At 36.8% G+C, this 20,065-nt stretch overlaps 1 protein-coding gene across 2 annotated transcripts in view; it reads left to right on the top strand.

Moving 5' to 3' along the window:
* TOP3A (topoisomerase 3alpha) overlaps positions 1-20,065 on the top strand; it is a 346,811-nt gene that overhangs the window by 178,454 nt on the left and 148,292 nt on the right. The window lies entirely within an intron of this gene.

Below are 20,065 nucleotides of genomic sequence, written 5' to 3'. Positions count from 1 at the left end.
AATCAATAAAATATCATCTTCTTTGAACAAAAACTCTCTTAAGGGTTTGATGATACTTGTGTAGATATTAACAAAAACAAAAAAATTATTAAACAGGTTAAATATATTCAAGTAGTTACATTAACATATATTTCAATTTTCACAAAATTATTTTAAAATTTTTAATTTTTAACAATAAATAAACAATTAATTGTATGGTTATATTGACATATAAATATTGATAAAAGGCTTTCAACTAAGGATAACATATATTAGTCTATAAATTATAGAAAATCTTTCTAATAACAATAAAAGAAATAGTATAACAAATAAATAATAATTATAAAATGAAAATAATTATAGTCTATATTGATAATAAAATTAGTGACATATATACATAGTAGCAACTTGTTAATAGATAATGAATGATATGCAAATATTAACATCTAAATATTAATCAAAGGCCTATTATAAGTGATAAAGATATATAAATCAATAACAAAATACTAATATATGTTTTTGATAAGGTAAACAGGTTTTAAGGGGTCCTGAAACCCATAAGTTTAACAACAAGAAAGGCTGAAAATAAGCGAAAAAACGCCCAGCCAAAACATAATCCTTACGGCTGAAAATAAGCCCAAAGGCCCAGCCCGAAACAGCTGCCCACTAAAAAGGCCAGAGAACCAACCAGAAAAACAGAGACCAGACAAAAAGCCAAAGCCAGGAGAAACAAAAACCAAAGGACAGAGACCAAACCAAGCAGACTACTTCTCCATCTCGAGCATGGTCTGGGCAGCTTCGGCGCACTCTTGTTGCTCTTCTACCTTATGATCCTGGGCGTTCGTCAAATCCTGCTCCATAGTGCTGTCCTTGGCTTTATCCACATCCAGCCTATCTTTGTCTCTGTTCTGTTTATCATCTTCCTCCATCTGGTTCCTGTCTTTGAGATTATCCAAGAGAGAGAGGATGTTGTCGTTGATCGAAGCGAGGAGGGAGATCATTTGACTAGCCAGGTTGTGATTGTAGTTCTCAATATTTTTTACTCTCCTCTCCATCAGAGTCTCCCAGCTGTTCCGGTCGCCTTGGCTTTCAGCACCTGTCTTGCTCTTGATTTTTTCCATTTGGGAAACCCTATCTCTGACATCCTCAAGCTCATGGAAAAGCTATTTAATTGATCTGAAGTTGTCGATCATGCTATTGCGGGCATTGTTCAACAGATTCATACCCGTTTCTCTTGCATTATCAGAAATAGCCACCATAGCCGGGTCAATTAGCTCATTGAGTCTAGGCTTCTCGAGGTCGTCCACCAGGAGTTGGGGGTTCATCGCCTCTCTGTAAATTCCCATAGTGGCCGTTCTCACATTGAAGTTCTTCCAAGCCTTCCTTCTGTTATTAACTTGCACTTCCCCCTCAATCTGTCCAGAGTTGTCATTTTCCTCCAAAGGAGGCTGAGGATGTATAGGGGAGAGGGGAATGGGCAGAGAATCCTTTCCCTGACTGCTGGAGCGCTCCATGCTCTCTCCTTCCCTCTTCTGTCTTTTTCTCAGTTTCTCCTCATCCAGCTCCTCCTTCGAAACCTTGTCAGAATCATCAGTATCCATTTCCTCCTCCTCCTCAGCAGAGCCAATTTTAGCTGGGGTATGACCTCTAGGGCTCTTTCTGCTGGGTAATTTGATAGAGGGGTAATCCTTCTTATGGCTTTTAGTCTTCTTACCTGAATGCTCAAAAACCTCATCAGAGCTGATGCTCTAGACATCGTCGGAATCTGAGGAAAAACTGGAGCTGCTCTTGTCAACATCCGCCCCCTGGATAGGGTTTTTGCTAATGGTTTGAGCGTGGAAATGCTCATGAATCAGAAGCAGAAGACCCTCATGCAGTGCCGGGTTGACGGTAGCTTTCTTTTTAAAACTAGAAATGGCCTTGTTCATCGAGTTAAAAAGATAATACGGGAAGGAGATCTTACTACCATGCCGAAAATGATTCAGTATCACAAAATGGTGAGTCCTAACCCTATCAAACTTGGGGTCTAGGGTTATATATTCAATGACAGCGTAGAGAACATACCTCCAGAGCTTCTTTATAGTATCCGTTACAAAAAACGTCTCTTTCTTGCCTAGCTTGTTCAGCTCTTCAGTGTTTTTCACAAAATCCTTGATAGCATTAGAAGACATCTTCTTGTCTCTGAAGAATTTATGCCCCTCCATCGGAATCCCCGTGACTTCAGCAACCACATCCTCAGTAATTTGAAAGTAGACCCCGTTCACCTTAACCTTACCATTATTCCACGAATTCACCATGCTGTTAGTGATCTCAGGATCCGAGCCATGAAGTTTCTCGAAGAAATTAGTAACCCCACCCTTTTCCAGCTCTCTCCAAACTTTGGCCTTGTTCTTCCACTTCTGAACTTCCCCCACCGGCTCCTTTCTGCTCCTCTCACCCGTCATGTTTACCTGATCAACTTCCACAATTCTCATGAACTCTGATCTGTGCAAGTTATTTGCATTCAAAAAAATGGTGATGTTTCTTTTATGATACCCATGAATAAACCCCTTTTTGAAAATAATGGTATCGTCCTTTCGAACGTGTCGAAATGTCAGAGAAAACCCCTTTTGCTGGTGCAAATCACGATGCCAATAATGGCACTTACCATTTATTAAGCAATCTTTATTATCCATAATTGCATTGGATTTGAGCCGTCCTTCCCAAGATATTATCTTGGTCGATGAGCAACTTTGCCTCCGCCGGAAAATCTTTTCCGGCATGCCAGGACAGATTATTGGTGGCGTTAACCCCTTTATTAGCAAACCAATCAGCGACTGGGTTTGCCTCTCTGTAAACATGAGTGACGTGGACCTTATCGAACTTTGTGAGAGTGGCGCAAGTCTCAGCAATTATGTTCGCAATCGTCCACGAGGGAGGGGAAATACCATTAATGGTATTAATAATGTTTTTGGAGTCCCCCTCAAGCCAGAGTTTAGTAATCCCGGCTTCAAAAGCCAACTTGACCACCTTACTCGCAGCTCTTGCTTCAGCCAGATGAATAGTCTGGATTCCCAACGGGGAAGCAAAGGCAGCTATTCCCTCCCCATAGCTATTTCTTATGATTCCACCGCAGCCTGAAGGGCCTGGGTTACCCTTGGAGGCCCCATCAAAGTTGGCTTTTGACCAACCATCTGGGGGGAGAAGCCAGCTAGCATCCTGCCTTTTGAGGTTCCTGTCTTTTTCTTTAGCTATCTTTCTGTCCCCTTCTTCTTCTTCTTCCTCCTTCAGCACTTGGAGATTTTCCTTTATATTCTTCGAGACCTTCCTGCCAAGGATTATAGCCGGCTCCTCTCTGTCTCTAAATATTCTATTATTCCTTTCCTTCCAGATTCCCCAGCAAAAATGGGGTAAAATCCAATCCGAGTGATCCTGCCGACCAGCAATCTTACAAAGACCTTTCCACTGATGGAAAAAATCCATGAGATTATCCGATTTGCACCAGAGGGTTTCATTATCATGTGTGATGACATTCCACACCTCCCTGGCATAGTCACATAAGATGAAAATGTGATTTCCGGTCTCAGCCTGATTCTTACACAAGGGACATCTACTGGGCATAACATGTCCTCGCTTCATGAGATTGTCATGAGTAAGGATTTTGTTCTGAAGAGCCAGCCAGTAAAAAATGTTGATCTTTAGAGTGAGACCCGGAATCCAAGCCTCCGCCCAAGGGGCCTTCTCTTTTAAGCTCCAAAGGGAATTATAGCCTGAGGCAACAGAGTATCTTCCATTGGGATTATCCCTCCAGACCAGCTCATCCCCCAAATTGATAGGAATCATGGAATTGAGCATAAGCATTATAGGAGTCAAGTCCTCAGAGATGAGGGATAGGTCACTCCATTCCTGGCCATTCCAATAATCACAGACTTTGGACCCAATTTGATCAGTACAAGCTTGCATCCATCTCTCAAAAACAGGGTTATTGATAAGTGGATCTTGGGAAAGCCATCTATCCGACCAGAACTGGATGTCCTTCCCATTTCCCAATTTCCATGATATCCTGGCCTTAGCCAGGTCCCTGGCTTTCATGATCCCATTCCAAATGTTCGATCCTTTTGGGATATCTTCATTAAAAAGGGTGAAAAGAAGAGAGGGTCTTCTAAGGTACTTGTTTACCAGGGTGTCCCTCCATTCACCGGTGCTACTGAAGATCCGCCATATTTGTTTAGCTAGGAGAGCCTTATTGAGGTGAGTGATCTTTCTAATGCCCAGACCTCCGTACCTCATAGGGAGGCAAACCTTCTCCCAAGCAACAAGAGGATATCTTTTCTTACCTTCATTACCATTCCAGAGGAAGTCTCTCTGGATTTTCTCCATTCTTTCAGCTATTTTCCCCGGAATTCCAAAGAGGCTCAGGGCGTAGATTGGCAGATTTTGAAGAGAAGATTTGACTAAGAGGCATTTCCCCGCTTGACTAAGAGAGACCCCTTTCCAACCAGCCATCTTCCTGTTGAATCTGTCCAAAATATCATTCCAAAAAGACTCCGGGGGTGAGGATCCCAAGGGAAGACCAAGATAGGTAGAGGGGAAAGAGCCTACCCCAAAACCCAGAATCCTGGCGATTTTACTTTGTCTAAACTCAGAGGTGTTGATGAAAAAGAGCGAGCTTTTGTTCCAATTAATCAGCTGACCCGTCCCACTGGAGTAAGTATCAAGAATCTTCTTCAGGGCTCTGGCCTCTTTGACAGAAGCTTCCCCCCCCAAGATAGTATCGTCAACAAATTGCTGATGAGTGAAGGGAACGCAATTAGAGGAGGGAAGGATCCCTTTGATACAAGCCTCACGCTTTCTACAGTCTATAAACCTTTCTAAGCATTCAGCTAAAATGATGAACAATATGGGCGAAAGGGGGTCTCCTTGTCTGAGGCCTCTGGAAGGTTTGAAAAAATTAGAAGGGACTCCATTAACCAGAACAGCCAAGGAGGAGGTGGAGACCAATTGAGAGATAATTTTGCAAACTTTACTGTCAAAGCCAAAAGTCGAGAGGACCTTCCCAAGGAGAGACCAGTCCACCCTGTCATAAGCTTTAGAAAGATCCAGTTTGAGAAACATACCTTCCCGTTTGGATGCCTCAAGAGAGTGGATGACTTCATGCACCATCTGGACAGAATCCAAAATTTGTCCAAAATACTAATATATGTTAACATAAGAATGACAATTAAAAATTTATAGAATAGATAAGTTGATAAATATATTTTTAAGGCAAAAGTGGCAAGCCACTAATATAGTTTAATAACAATGCTTGGTTCAATGGCTCCTAGAGGAAAGAACCAGAAACCTCCATTACTTGCCCAAATTATAAAATGAGTGCGATAAGTAGCACATCCTATATTTAAATATTCCTAGAGCTAGCATATGCTTATCATCCTTGGCTACTATGAGCATATATGTAATGTCCCCATTATCCATGAGCATTAGAGTTTGAGGGATTAGCCTATTATTCGGACCATTGTAGGTTAATTACTGTGGATATAGGGGTCTTATGAGGCACATATTTGGTTAATTGGGTTTCTTACCCTCTCTAGAATTCGGTATGTTCTAGCTTTGTCTATGTTTGGCTTAGATTGGACTTTGTTTGGGCTTCGTTTGCTATACTTACTATTTCTAATAAGTCTGAGGTTGATCGAACAAGGCCCTTTCTATTTTTAGTAATGTAGTCATATGGATAGAGGATGTAGTGGTTGACTCCTTGGTTCAGACAGTTTGTCAAGTTAATGAGTATTTCAAGAGATGTTAATATTTTTAATGACCTTTATTGATATTTAATTATTTGAGTTTTTTTATAAAGTTATAAATTAACTCTATAACAAAATGGGGGCCATGTTGAGGATAATGAGTAGTTAGTACTCATTGATTAAACTTTAAAGTTTGCTTTATTACTGATATATTAAAGTCAAGTCATTATTATAAAAGATATCACAATTATTAAAGAGCCTTGCTAATGAAGATTCATGGACAATTATTGTAAAAGAGCCTCAGAGAGAAAACAAAAGGCATATTCTATTGTGCATTCTCTTTATTAATTTGGTGAAGAGAAGAAACAAGGGGTTGAAGAAATTTAGTGTGGTAGAATTCTGAATCCTATACAAGATTCAACACTTTGAATTGGTGAAACATCCAACTAATTGTGCAATTTAGCAATGACTTTATACGCAAGCAATGCTTGAAGTTAATGGTGATGAATTTAATGATTTTTAATCATAGCTTGCATTCAGATTATTTGCAGAGTATTAAGAGACAAATAGGAGTCATATCATGTTAAGTATGTAACCGATAATCCTACAGGTCTGAAAGTGCAGTCAGCATTTCCTCTTCTCACCTTGAATATCATACGATTGGCATTAAAGTCTTATACTTTCCTTTGTGAGCTGGCAATTTCTAAAGGATGTGTTAATATTCATTACTGATCTAACACATTGTGTTAGATAGTAATTAATATGTTTTCTTTGCAGATCGCCGACTTCTAGAGGCCGACTTCTAGAGAGAAGTATATGCCGATTAAGGAAGGGACACGTTCCTTTGAGGGACATGCCCTTTAGTGATGATATATAGGTAGGTTATTGTTGTAGTTTGAGGGACACACAATTACAATACAGTCTGCTCCTTCAAGCAACAATATCCAACGATTATATTGCAGAGATACAACTAATTCAGATCAGAATAAAGTTGATCATTCCTCCATACATCAGAACTAAAGAAGGTTATTATTCACCAACAGAAGATTGACTACAAGTCTGGAATTAGCACAAACTTTACATGGTATCAGAGCTCTGGTAGTTGAACCCAGGCTCTGCAAAATTCAGTTATCAGCCTTCATATATATCTAGCAACTATCTTCTATCTTCATGGCATACACAATCAGACCAGAGGATAGGTTTGATGGGAAAGAACATTTTGATGCCTGGAAATTCAGAATCATGATGATTCTTGAAGAGAATGATGTAAGACAATTTGTTGATGGAGCATCCAAACAACCGCCAGTTGAACCTCATAAATCCATCTAAAGCAAAGGAAATAAGAAAGCAATTGAAATCATATTAGATGGAGTAAAAAATGATATGATACCCATTCTTACAAAACATCAAACTGCATTTGATATGATGAATGCATTACGAAATGCATATGAGGTCAACAATGCAACTAGGGTTCTAGCACTGAAAAGGCAACTAAATCACATTCAGATAAAGAAAGGAGAATCAATGAATTCTTACTTCCTAAGGGTTGCCAGCATTAGAGATGAACTATCAAGTATAGGAACCATTATTAGTGATACAAAATTAACACTAATGGCTATAGATGGATTACCGGATTCATGGGAGACTTTTGCACAAGGAATAAGTGCCAGAGATAATCTTCTCGACTTCAACAGACTTAAGAACGATTGTCTTCAAGAAGAATCCAAAAAACTAAAGGAGGGAAACTAAAAACAGAAGATGAAGAACTTCATGTTCTTAATACAAACTCATATAAAGGGAAAATAAAGCATTTCAAGAAGAAAAAGAGAAATCAAAAGAATGGGAAACCTAAGAAAGATCTATCTAAAATAAAGTGTTTCAAATGTGAAAAATTTGGACACTATAGATCTAATTGTCTTGAAAATTCTAAACAAGCAACAAACTATACAAATGTTATTAGGGAAGAAGATACCTATGATCCTGAGAATCGTGTATTGTACTCCTCACTATCAAATGAAATTTCAAATAAAGCATGGGTAATTGATAGTGGATCTATTACAAATGTAAATGGCAGAATACTTGATTGATTAAACAGAGATCAAAATGATCTATATATACAAAGAGGAGAGTCAAATAGAATAGAAAATAGAAACATTCTATTCTAGACTATACCTAAATATTAGAAACATTCTAATATTTATAGAGATACAATAAGATACAATAGAGAGCATTAAAAATATAGAGATTATTCTAATAGGATCTTCTAGACATATAACGGTATACAAAAAAACACTAGACTCCTTATTAGAGAAGGTTAATGGTGAAGTTATCATTGCTGATAACTAAGCACATTCCGTTGAAGGAATTGGAAATTGCACCTTGAAACTAAAATTAGGAAATACTCTTCTTCTCAAAGGTGATCTATGTACTAGGAATTAAAAGAAATCTAATTATAGCACTTGAAGATGATGGGCATGATGTTGCATTCGGGGATGGCAAAGTATTAACTTGTGCAAAGAACTCCTCAATCAAGAAAGCAAAGTTGATTGGTCAGAGAAAAAGATACTTGTATGAATTGAATACAGAATCTAGTTGACCTATTTAAGCCTTAGTTCATGAAGTTGCAGACATAAATGAAATATGGCACAAAAGATTAGGGCATCTAAATTTCAAAACCTTATCAACTATGGAGAAGATGGTTACTAGATTACCTAAACTAAATAAAGACCACTCAAGCATATGCAAAGGGTGGGCTTTGGGTAAGAGTACCAGAAGTCCATTTCATGATAGTACTAGGAAAACAAATAATATTTTGGAATTAATTAATTCAGTTTTATGTGGACCTATGTCTGTTCCTTCTCTTGGAGGATTGTGGTATTATATCTTGTTCATAGATGACTTCTGTAGGAAAACATGGATTTACTTCTTAAAATGGAAAGAATCAGAAGAAATCCTAAAGGGGTTTAAAGAATTCAAAACATTAATTCAAAATCTTTTAGGGCATAAAATTAAAACCCTTAGAACTAATAACGGAGGGGAATATACCTCAGACTTATTTAAAAGATTTTGTAAAGAATCAAGGATTAAGAAGGAGTACACTATTCCTTATAATCTAGAACAAAGCGGGGTAGTAGAAAGAAAGAATAGAACAATTATAGAAGCTGCTAAAGCTATGAGTTTTGATCAAAATCTAGAATATTGCCTTTGGGTAGAAGCTTCTTGTACTGCTGTTTATATTCAAAACAGAAACCCACATTCTTACCTTAGAGATAAAACTCTTGAAGAGGTATTTACTAAAGTCAAATCTAATATAAGTCATCTTAGGGTTTTTGGGTGCCCTGTATATATCCATGTTCCAAAAGAAAAGAGAACCAAGTTAGAACCTTTTGGGAGGAAATGTATTTTTGTAGGGTATAGTGAAACATCTAAGGCATATAAGATTTTCATACCTGGACAGAAAAGTATTGAGCTTAGTAGGGATGTGATTTTTGAAGAAGATCTTGCATTCGAAAGAGCCCTAAGTTTTGAAGAACCTTCTTCTTTATCTAATTCTGAAAGAAATAGCGCTTCTGGGTCCCAGAGGGAAAACTTAGAAGAAATTGAAGATGAAACTCAAAATTCAAAGAAAAGACCACTTTGGGCCATTAAAACAGTCGAGGCAGCTCAAGACTTTGTTGCACCTTTTGGAACAGTCAGAAAAAGAAAAGACCTAAAAGATTCTTTAGTTATACGACAAGCATGAGTGATTTATCCAAAACAGAACCAACCAATCCTTCTGATGCTATTAAACATGCAACTTGGAAAGAAGCTATGACAGAAGAATACCAATTTATTATGAAAAATGATGTTTGGGAAATTGTTCCAAGACCTAAAGAAAAATCGATTGTTTCTTCCAACTGGATATTTAAAATAAAGCATGCTGTTGACAGTAGGATTGAAAAGCATAAAGCTAGATTTGTTGCCAAAGGATTTTCTTAGAAGGAAGGGATTGATTATGAAGAGATCTTTGCTCATGTTGCCAGATATACCTCCGTAAGAGTAGTCTTAGCAATTGCAGCATCAAAGGGATGGAAAGTATATCAGATGGATGTAAAAACAACATTCCTAAATGGAAAGATTATAGAAGAAGTATATCTAGAGCATCCTGAAGGATTTGAAACTCATGATCCTAACGCTTTTGTTTGCAGGCTCAAGAAAGCTCTCTATGGGCTTAAACAGGTTCCCAGGGCCTGGTATGAAAGAATTGATAAGTATCTCATCGGCTTAGGATTCTCCAAGAATGAAGCCAATCCAAATTTATATTATAAAAGAGATAAAGATGATATGGTAACTCTGATATTGTATGTTGATGATTTACTAATAAGAGTTGATGATCATCTCATAGATCTGTGCAAGAAAGATCTAACTAGAGAATTCGAGATGAAAGATTTGGGACTCCATTACTTCCTAGGACTGAAAGTACAACAGAATTTTGACAATATCATACTTAATCAAGGGAAGCATACATCAGACATTTTGAAGAGATTTGGAATGTGGAATTGCAAGCTTATGTCTTCTCCAATGGAAACTAATCTACATAAACTTAAGGAAGTAGCAACAAAATCACCTTCCATAGATTCTACTTCCATAGATTCTACTCTCTATAGACAGATGATTGGGTCCCTTATGTACTTAGTGAATACATGATCGGATATTTGCTATGCTGTTAATGGCTCAAGCCAGTTTATGTGTGAGCCAAAGGTGATTCACCTAGTTGCAGTTAAGAACATTATGAGATACTTACAAAGAACTCTTAATTTTTGACTCAAATATGAGAAGGTTGCTTTAGATTTGCATGGATTCATCGACTCAGATTGGGGTGGAAGTGTTAAAGATAGAAAAAGTACTTTAGGATGTTATTTCAGTTTAGGATCAGCTATGATATCTTGGATATGCAGAAAGCAGTCTAGAGCTCCACAGAAGCTGAATAAATTGTAGTAGCGATGGCCTTTTGAGAAGCAGTCTGGCTAAGGAAGTTACTTGTAGGATTATTTGGGCAAGCCATGGATCCTATTATTATTCATTGTGATAATCAGAGTTCCATCAAGCTTTCAGTGAATCCAATTTTCCATGACAGGTCCAAGTACATTGAAATTCCTTACCATTATGTAAGAGATATGGTAGACAAGAATTCTATAAAATTAGAATACATTTGCAATGCAAATCAGACAACAAACATATTCACAAAACCTCTATCTAGAGTGAAGATAGAACACTTTAGGAGGAGACTTGGTATGGTTGAGTTGTAATCTATTTGTACTCTTTTAATTATTAATAAAATAATTTTATTTTGTTTTGTCAGGATATTGACTGTTATGGGCTCCACCATTTGTATTCATTATTTAAAGAGGTGATGATCTCTGGGATAATGAACACTTGTATAAAAGAAATTATAGAGATGACGATCTCTTCGATAATGTGTTATGTAGTAGAGTTCTACTATAAGATCTAGATGAGTTTAAGATCATACTGTGATGTTGGCATTGCTATATCTATGAGTCACAATTTGGATAAAGGAAGAATTTTAGTATTCTCCAGGTTTATCTTGTATTCAAGTAGATCTTAAACACAAGATCTTGTTGTGATATAGAAATACCAATTTCTATGAGTCACAAATTTGGATAAATGAAGAGGTTAAATCACTCTTCAGATTTATCCTATATATTATCATTAGAGGCAGTGATTTGTCATATCACAGGTTTAGTAATATGACATTGTATCATGTGTTCTATGATACCTCATACTAAGAAGATTCAGACAGATATAGAGTATTAGTTCTTGCTTATTCATCTGTATTGATGTTGCTAGATATGATATCTCTCTCTATGATTATCAGGTTAAGAGGGAGTGTTAAGTATGTAACCCGATAATCCTACAGGTTTGAAAGTGCAGTCAGCACTTCGTCTTCTCACCTGGAATATCATACGATTGGCATTAAAGTCTTATACTTTCCTTTGTGAGCCGGCGATTTCTAAAGGATGTGATAATATTCATTACTAATCTAACACATTGTGTTAGATAGTAATTAATATGTTTTCTTTGCAGATCTCCGACTTCCAGAGGCCGACTTCTAGAGAGAAGTATATGCTGATTAAGGAAGGGACATGTCCCTTTGAGGGACATGCCCTTTAGTGATGATATATAGGTAGGTTATTGTTGTAGTTTAAGGGACACACAATTACAATTCAGTCTGCTCCTTCAAGCAACAATATCCAGCGATTATATTGCAGAGATACAACTAATTCAGATCAGAATAAAGTTATTCATTCCTCCATACATCAGAACTAAAGAAGGTTATTATTCACCAATAGAAGATTGACTACAAGTCTGATCAAAGATCACAGAATTAGCAGAAACTTTACATATCGCAGCCTCTAGACCTGCATTTTGAAGTGAATAAATGGCAGCTGCACTCTTTCTGATAGCAGCATGGGATTTAAGAAGGTGACGCCAATCATCTGGTTGGTACATGTGGGTTTTGAAGAGCAAATTGAGACACTAATTAGCCACCCAACTGGGTTTCTTTCATCATGGCTGCAATATTAATTTGGATGTTAAGTTGAATACGATTTTGCTGCTACAAGTTTCAGTAGTAATTTAATTTCTTACTTCATGTATAACATTTGTTATTGTAGATGGTTTGAATTAAATGTTGAGGAATAAGAATGCACACCAAATACTTGACGTAATGCCATATCTAAATTGCTCATAATCAACAAAATCCATACAGTATCTTATGTCGGAACTTAGTCCTGCTATACAGGCCTACAATAATGCTTGTTAAAATTATAATAGAAATATATTAGGGCTGCTACAAAACCCAAAGATTTTGGATTCCTAGTTTGTGAAGAAAGAAAAGAAAGGGTTCTAGTTTAAATGACTTTAATTATGAAAAAGACACAGTGGAAGAGAAGGTAGATATGGAGGTTGAGCCATTGCTAAGTGGGGCAGCCATTAGTTCTTACACATGATGACGGAGATCTTTCTTAGAGTCATGAGGTCATTCCTACGTTGTTTGAGGACAGCTTCATTGAGTTTCATCATATCAATGAGATAGGGGCTCATGATCATGGGAATATTGGTGACATGACAGCCACCATTGATGGCAGCCCTACATCAGTAGTCAACGATGAAGTTAATAACGTTACAAGTTCTGATTTTAATGACAGCAACACTAATTTGAGCCTATGATGGTGTTGGTGATAGGGCAAATGTGAAGGATATTGCTGATGCCACCTTGAGCTTTGACATGCATGATGGGAGTGCCACTTTTGAGGATTGCATTGAAAATATGAGTTCCAAGAGCTCTGACTTTAATGTTAGCAGTCATAATGGTGAGTCTATGCCAGAGATAATAGGCTTTCCCTATATGGGAGATAGTTGCATGGAGTTTCCCAGTGTCGACACGAATAATTCGGGTGTTAGAAATGAGTTATATAATGTAGATTCATGCCATGATGATTATGGTTTTCATAACAATAATGAGGGTTGTTTGCCTCACTATGAGATATTAGAGGGTTTACAGATAGTGGATGGTGGTACTCTAGACTTGGGTATTAGTAATGTTAGTTATGAGGAAGACACCTACTATAGTGAGTCTAATTTTTCATATCAAACTTTAGGTAGTTAATTAGAGAATTCATTGGTTGGTGATAGGTTCTAGGATTGTGACTTATAGGGACTCACAATTACATGGGGGGTGTGAATGTGCATGGAGATTGATATAGAAACAATTTCTACTCTATCAGATGAGCCACTTGTTAAGGTGCTTAGTGATATTATCTCGGTTGTTGATGTGCATGAGGGTGACAATGCACATGATGATATTGATCATGAGTTGAGCATAATGAACACAACTTCATATCATAGTGCGGATTGTGGGCCAGAGAGCTTACATTGGAGTCTGGGAGTTCAAAGATATCATGTGGTCAGGCAATTGAAGGTGAATGATAGTCAAATTGCTATAACCATTGAGCATTATGACGCTGCCCTTCAGATGTTAGCCATATTTGGTTAGGATTCTCCTATGTCAAATGAGGTATTTCCTTGACAAAGTTCCATTCACTTCAAGAAGGTATTGGTATAATGAAATATAATTACTAGTAGTTATTAGTTGATAGAGATTACCTTTTAGAGTGGTGTTGCACTTGTTACGATGCTTTGATGGGAAATGAGGAGGTGGTTGAGCTCACTCATGAGCTTGAGGCGATTTGACAGATATTGTAGATTAGTTAGTTGGCTCTTCAGGATTCATAACTTTTGTTGGATGAGACTACCATCGAGTTAGTCCGAGTACAACCTTCACCAGCTACAAATTTAGTTTAGTTTCCTACAATGGTAGTTGGGGATGAGTTGATACCCACGGGTTATAGTGAGGATGTAGCTCCATTTTTCATTGATTTAGGTGCAGTGGATTCGGATAGGATGAGCACATTAATTGAGAGTTGTAGAAAACCTCTTGTTGTATCGATTTCTCCAATAGTTAGCATATATATAGATGATGCAAGACAAGTTATTGAGAGTCCTTGTGAGTTAGAGGTGGATTTTTCAGTGAGCTGTGTGGCAATTCATGACACTTCTCCATCTTCTTCACAAAATATATGTAGAGTATCATTTGGTAGGGAGGTTGATCCTCTTGTTGGGTTCTTTCTCTTTGGAAACAATCATGTTATTTCATCCCATGTCATTGGTTTTGTTCGACGATTTGTTGAGTCTTGGAGATGGAGGGAGCAGTAGAGGGTTTTAGGAGAGAAGGTTGATTCAACTTTGTTACGGTTTAACTGTACAGATAGAAATGTTAAGCACCTACTTTGGAGAGAGGAATTTGAGGGGAGGCAGTATGGTGTTGAGGCTGTTACTCATAGCTAGTAGGTTTCCACAATCCATAATAGTATTCTTGATGCTTATGGATTTTGATTGTGTCCATTTTTGAGCCAATGTTTTTAGTCACAGTCAATGAACCATCATCAGAGCAAGCAATAGAAAGCATAAAGTTTATTTGTCTACTTATTTATTTTATAATTTTTTGCTTTTTTGGTTGGGCCTTTTTTTATAATTTATATTTTTTGGGTTCATTATTTTTTATGCTTTTGAGTGTTCATCTTTTTCACTCAATTTAATTTCCTCATTGTTTTTTGTGCTCCCTGCTCTTCGCCCTTTGTGTGCCTTAAGTTGGTCTTTTTTCTGCAACCTACACTTTTTTCATCTCCTTTATGCCCTAATGATGGTTTATTGAGTGTGACCCGACACTTTGGCTAAAAAATGGACACTCAATCAAAATCTAGAAGCATCAAGAATGTTGTTACTCATATTCGTAATTTGAGGTTCACCTAGAGGGCGTTGGAGGCACTTAAATCAAAATGTCTCAACTTGTTTATGGTAGAGTATGCAATTGAGTATGTAGAGAGGTTTGGCAGGGCATCTACCGAGTCAGCTGTTCGGGATCAAAGATTGGAGCTGTCTTTTGATTCTTGAGTTGTTAGTGATGAGCCGCTACCAAAGATCAAAGCTATTTAGCATAACTACACAGCGGGGACCATGCATCATTTCTCTTTTGAATCATAGGTAGAAGACTTTGTTATGCGTCAATGTGGATGGGCTCCTAGATCATCCCATCCTTTATGGGATGAGTATATGCCAATTCCAGTTGATGGGGTTGGTGATTGTAGTTTAGTGGGAGACTACTTGCAGAGTCCGTGTATTTGTGGTAGTTCAACAAAAGATGGATATTATGGTTGTGATACAAACACCCTTGGGAGTTCTTATCTTTGTAGTATAGTCGTGTCCCACATGCATAGGGGATCAATAGAATGTAGAGGGAGACTTGGTCTATCCAATGTGTCTATACACCCTTACTTCCTTAGTTTGGATGGATGTGAGTTATGTTTAGTTTGGGGCCCAAGTGGTAACATGTTTAGCACTACCAATTGGATGGGTCCCATCAAATCGCTACACCATTTGTAACATGGTGGTGTTGGGATCAAATTAGTAAGGTCAAAAATTGGGTTTGTTATTTTCAGCCTTCTTTGCATTAGAATCTGGGATCCATGCATATTTGGTTTGACACTCTTTAGTGTGCTATGGGTCCTCTACATGCATTAGGAGTCTAATCTGTGTTCACTGGGGAGTATTGCAGTGTGTACATGGTGTGGGTTACTGGCAGTCTTACTTTTGATCCTCATGTACATGGTTTGTTTGAAATGCAGTCTCATTACCCTGAGTTTGGACTAGCACTTCAACAATGCTATTGCAGTATGCGACATTTGCCGAATTCTTTTGGACCATCAATGGAATGTTCTGTTGTTGCAAGCATGATTGCTCGAGGAAAAGAAATCTTAGGGAGGGCAAACTATAATGCCCCCATTTTTCATGAGCATTAGAGTTTGAGGGATTAGCCTATTATTGTGACACTCGTAGACTAATTATTGTGGATATACAGTCTTCTGAGGTAGAGGTTTGGTAAATGGGGGCTCTTACCTTTTCTAGAATCTAGTATGTTCCAACTTGGTCTTCGTTTGGCTCAGATTGGACTTTGTTTGGGCTTCGTTTTCTATACTTACTATTTCTATTAAGTCTGAGGTTGATCGGAAAGGGCCCTTTCTATTTTTATTTTAAGGTAGTCATATGGATAAAGGATGTGGTAGTCGACTCCTTGGTTCAAGCAGTTTGTCAAGTTAATGAGTATTTAATGAGATATTAATATTTTAATGGACTTGTTGATATTTAATTTTGAGTTATGTTATAAAGTTATAAATTAGCTTTATAATAAAATGGGGCCATGTTGAGGATAATGAGTAATTAGTACTCATTGATTAAAAGTGTGCTTTGTTAATGACATATTAATGTCAACACACTATTATTAAAGGTATCAAAATCATTAAAGAGCCTTGCTAATGAAGACTCAATATAAAAGAGCCTTGGAGAGAAAACAAATGCATTTTCTTTCTTGATTTGGTGAAGAGAAGAAATAGGGGTTTGAAGACTTTTAGTGTGGTGGAATTGTGAATTTCATATAGGCATCAACACTTTGAATTGGTGAAACATCCAACTAATTGTGCAATCCAGCGATGGCTTTATACAGATTGAGTTTCATGGTGATGAATTCAAGGATTTTTAGTTACAGTTTGTATTCATATTATTTATAGAAAATTGAGAGACAAATAGGAATAATAGTACGACCTCTAGACCTACGTTTTGAAGTGAATTAATGGAAGGCACACTCTCTTTGTGAGTAGCGTAGGGTTTAATAAGGTGATGCTAATCATCTTGTTGGCACATGTAGGTTTTGAACAACAAATTCAATCACTAACACATCTTGCCCAACTGGATTCCTTTCATCATGGCTACAATACTAATTTGTATGCCATTTTGAATACATTTTACTACTACAGGGTTTAATGTTTTTTTAATTTCTTACTTAATGCATATATTTGGCATTGCAAAAAAAAAAGAAAAGATGGCTTTGTGTATGAAAACAATTGTGAGTTGTCCTGCAAATCTCAAAAAGGAAACTTCTTTCTTCGACAAGACAAAATAGTATTAGATCAATATGCTTTGAGCATTGCAAATCGTTTTGAGCTCTTAGTAGACACTTTTGAATCAATTGGCAAAGGAGGAGATGAAGGATCTGATTGTAGGGTTTCATTATGCCTTGGGCCACGAAAAAACTAGATAATTCCTCGCCCCAAGCACAATCATATGAGTGAGGGTTCTTCAAATACGCTGTCCAAACATTCATCCAACGCATGACAAAAGGTTTAAGAGATGAAACCTAGAGGGATCTAGTTGTTTGAGGCGAGGGCTAATGACATTTCCAAGCCATATTATTAGGCTAACCTTCCTATTTCTAGTGTATTTGGGCATTCCCATTTCATCTAAGATCCCTAATTTTGCTTTAAGTGCCAACCATCTATCGCTAGAAGAAATATCTAATCTTCTAACTTGCTCTCAGCCACTCAATGCCCTAATCTTTGCCCACCACCCCTCAATTAGGTAGATTGAAACCCTCATGTTACTAAGTTGTCTTCAATTTACAAGAACTCTAACCACAAGAAATTGGAAAGTTCATGGACAACCCATCCTGATGGGAATCACGACTTTGAACTTGTAGTCAAAAACGATGATAGAGATCTTGAGAACCCCATGACAACGGTAACAATAGTCATTAGTAATGAAACCACAGAAGGAATGTGGGGCTGATGCAAATGTCATGGTCTATTTGCTCATTGGGACAACTCAAACTCTCCTATGTCTATGATAGTTCATTGGGAAATAAGGGGTTTAGGTAAGTATAACTAACCTTGAGAACAAATTTCTTCTCATTGATTATAGGATTTACGCTTAAGAAATGAGTTATTGCATGACAATCTCCTTTTCTTCAAGGGACATGTTTTAATTGGAAACCCAATTTTGTGTGTTGTCATGTAAGGAGATAAATAGTCTTAGATGGGTTAGTGTTTTGGAATTTCCCATTGAATTATTGCATCATAAGATCTTAAGGAAATAGGAGATTTTACGGGGCGCACAATAAGAATTGAAGAGTCTTACATGACAGAGTCCTCTCTTAGATTTCTAATCAATCTTAATTTGTAGACATTTATTAAACTAGTTAAAATGATTATAAATTAGTCTATTTATAACCTTAAACCAGAAATATATAAGGGTCATGTTAAAGAAATTGCATCTTCAAATCGACTTAGATGAGAAATTTATTTCCATACCCTTAATAACGGAGCTTCAATCTCAACCCACTGATAAGCTTCAGGGTGACGTTATGATCACCAAATCTCCTTCCTCTTGTAAACTCAAGTGCCAATCTGGAAGTAATCTAGAGGTTAGAAAGGAAGACAATAACTTTGCAGTAGTCAATGATACTATATGTCATTGAATGAATGAAATTGAAGGGGAGATAGTTGAGGAATATGAAAATATCAGATGCATCCCCAACTCCCCTCACACTAACCCCACTTCAGCTTTAGAAACAATATTAACTGCATACACAAATACTCCCCCTCTTATCAATTTGGATTCTATTTCTAAGGTAGCTGCACAAAATATTTCACTCCAAACTAAACATGCTGGAAACAATCTTTCTTGTTTGGATAACTATCGAACCCATATTTCCAATCTCCAACCTTCAATAACATTCTTGAGGAGTACTTAAAAGGATATCGACTATAACTTAGAAAAGAGGGACTCAAGTCTCTTTCTAGAGCAGCATCTTGTTTTGATAGTACATAAAGACTAAATGGAATAGAAGGGCATGTACCTGAGCAATATAGTACACCAAGATACACCATGTCCTCCTAAGGAAGATTCAACTCTTAATGAGCAATCAAATGAGGTAAACTGAAACACTATTCAAATGGTTTCCCCTTATGAGTTGGAGGAGGTTTGTGAAGATATTTTGTATAATAATATTAATTTGGTTGTAGCTGAAATTATTGACATGGATGTGTCAAGAAAGAAAAGGAATCCTTAGTTAATAAAATATTGGAAATAGAGGCTGAAGAAAGATCTCAATAACTATTGGAAGAGAAAATGTTAGAACTTGAAGACAAATAAAAAAATAGGGGAAATTCCAACCTAGGAATGGCTATTGCAGATTTTGAATCAACTTCCGACCGTGCTAGGACACTACAAAAAAGAGGTAGAAAATTGTAATATACCCATTTCCAAGATCAATTTTAATAGTAATAATAGTGATTAAACAAATATAAAATAAAACATAATTATCATTTCTATAATAATTATATTGATAAAGTTAAATAAATAATACTAATACCCTATAGAATGTTTTATTTATTTATTTATTAATAAATGGTTGAGGCCAAAATTTTTAGTTTGTAAAATTTATACATGGTTTCTTCATTCAAGCATGTACTGGTAGAAAAGAACGGAGTCAAGAAAACCTCTAGTCTTGCCCAAGGACTTACGTCCACTAAAGATACAAAAAAATATAAGGGCATTCCCCTATTTATGAAAAGAGTGAGATTATGAGGATTGTTCTTCATTTACACAATTTAGAGCATTTTTATTAATCTTTTTTATTTCCTTTTTAGTAGACATTCTTCTTGCTGCTTTGACTTTCGGTTAGACTGCCTGCTGTATTTATCCTACACACGCTTGCCTCTTTGACCAAGATTGTTGTTAGTAATAATCAATGAATATTTTATCTAAATTGAGTATAAATTATTTATTGTAACAATTCATATGCACTATTAGGATGATATAAGATAAGATAAGATAAGATAATGATATTAATGTCCAACAAAAGACCAAAAAGAGGTCTATGGGACTGAAAGATTACAACAAAGAAGGGCTGAAGCCAA

Source organism: Cupressus sempervirens, chromosome 7 (genome assembly GCF_028749045.1).
Source record: "Cupressus sempervirens isolate cs-2001-9-10 chromosome 7, ASM2874904v1, whole genome shotgun sequence".
In the NCBI taxonomy this organism is placed as follows: domain Eukaryota; kingdom Viridiplantae; phylum Streptophyta; class Pinopsida; order Cupressales; family Cupressaceae; genus Cupressus; species Cupressus sempervirens.
This window is presented reverse-complemented; position numbering and strand designations above follow the sequence as displayed.